Source organism: Myotis brandtii, unplaced genomic scaffold (assembly GCF_000412655.1).
Source record: "Myotis brandtii unplaced genomic scaffold, ASM41265v1 scaffold61, whole genome shotgun sequence".
In the NCBI taxonomy this organism is placed as follows: Eukaryota; Metazoa; Chordata; class Mammalia; order Chiroptera; family Vespertilionidae; genus Myotis; species Myotis brandtii.
The window spans coordinates 3841466-3843787 of NW_005370318.1; positions in this window are offsets into that span (position 1 = coordinate 3841466).

Consider the following 2322-nt stretch of genomic DNA (forward strand, 5'->3'; position numbering starts at 1 on the left):
GGGAGAGGTCGGGCAACAACAAGGCCCTTGGTCCAAGACTTGCACGTGTCCTTCCACCCTGCTCTAAATGAAGGGACCACAAGGGGGCGCCACGTACACGGAATACTCTAGACTGCTTGTGGGGTAGACTTCACAGAGAAGGTGACATTGAACAATGTCATCACCAGGCAGATGAGCCAAAATGGTGTTCCAGGCAGAGGAAAGTCTGTACAAAGGCTCATGTTGGCGTTGAAAATGAGAAGTATGACGTCCCTGGAGCTAAAACTGGAAGGAAAATGGTAGTAAGAGATGTAGCTCCCGGCACCAGCCTGGCTGTGCCCTCTCAGAATTGCCGGCGGCCACAGCCCCTGCCCTCCGAGTACTAACCATGCACTAGGCCTGACCCACAGGATCCTGCCTCTGGGCACCAGGCTGTGCCCCTTCTCAGAGACCCAAGAACCAGCTATTTGGGGTTTCTCCTCTGAACTCTTAGGTTTTGCCCTGAGGACACCTGTAAACTCGAGGCTTTGATGGCCTAGAGGTGAGAGGAAGAGAATTCAAAGGCCAGGCCCACTCAGGGTAAAGTTCAATAAGAGATTCTGTCCGCCCATTAAGCTGGGACTACAGAGAACCATACATTGAGAGTAAGGGTGAGCCATTAGTAAACCTGCTACCCTTCTCAGATGTTTTTGTTGTTACTGTTAAGCAGAGCAAGACACTAGAAAAGTCATTAGGCTGTTGTAACTACAAGCTAATCTTCAAGTGTTTTTGTAGCTCAACTACAGTACCAACTGAATTGTAAAACAAAACAAAGCAAAAAACCCCAAGCTTTCGAGTTATGATTTTATTTGAAAATGTTCCCAGCCCAACCGGCATGGCTCAGTGGTTGAGCATTGACCTATGAAACAAGAGGTCACGGTTTGATTCTCAGCCAGGCACATGCCCCGGTCGTGGGTTTGATTCCCAGTGTTGGGTGTGCAGGAGGCATCCAATCAATGATTCTCTCTCATCATTGATGTTTCTATTTCTCCCTCTCCCTTCCTCTTTGAAATCAATAAAAATATATTTTAAAAAAAGGGAGAGAGAGAAAATGTTTCCAAACTGGAAATGTTCCAGACATTTGACAGAAGCAAAAGTGAATGCTCTCTAAAGGAAGGCAAGGTCATCTAGACCCCCAAGAAACCACAAATAAATTCAAGGACAATTGAGAAAAACCAAGATGGCGGCATAGGTAATCACCTATACTTGCTGCCTCTCACAGCCACACCAAAATTACAACTAAATGGCAGAACAACTACCACCCAGAACCGTGGGAAAGCTGGCTGAGTGGAAATTCTACAACTAGAGAGGTGAAGAAAGCACACTGAGACTGGTAAGAGGTGCGGAGGCGCGTAAAGTGCTGGCACCTGGATGTACTGTTCTTTAAGCTGGGAGGGAGATACAAGCTCCTGCTTGCTCTGAATTCCAGTTACGGGCAAGACTCTGGGGGACCCAGACACATACGGGGAGAAACTGGACTGTCTGGCATTGGGACAGGAACGTTAATGTGGCTTACGCTTAGAGGTGCTCGAAGCAATCATTGTTCCTGCATGGGTGCACGGGATGTGGAGAACCAGGGACTTCTCCACTTCAGGGAAGCCTGTTGCTGTTTGCTCTGCCCTGGTGATTCCCAGAGACCCCGCTCCTCCCAATTTACAACCCCACCCAAGCTGTATGCATCAGCTTTTGCATATGAATTGCCTGTCCTTTCCCCTAAAACAAAATGCAGTTGGGTCAGAGAGCCCCAGAGATTCCAAAAGAAGGCCCAATACCTGGTAGCAGCAGCAGCCTTGAGTCACAGCTGGGCCTCGTCTGGGCACTTCCAAGCTCCATACAAAGAGGAGGAATCTTCAGATGTCTCTGTAGCTCCTGCTGGGCTGCCCCAGACAGTGGCTGACCTTGCACCTCCTTGGAGATGATAACAGATTACAACTCTTCACATCCATAAGAGACACACTCAAGGGGCAGACTCAGTGAGCACCAAAGCCCTACTGAAGCAAGTCCTGCCCCATAAGAGTATATCCTGTGCAACAGATCTTCCAGTGTAGACACAGCTGGACACCACAGCCAACTGGCCTGGAGGTCAATTCCTCCCAGTGATACCAACAGCAATCAAGGGTTAACTACAACAAGACTGTGCAAACATCCAACAGGGGTGCACCAAGAGCGTCCACCTCAGGTGACTGGGGAGGCTGAGCCACTGGGCCCTATTGGACACCAACCACACAAGGCCACTCTATCAACTCAAGGAGACTTAGCAGCTACCCAGTACATAGAAACAAACACAGGGAAGCAGCCAAAATG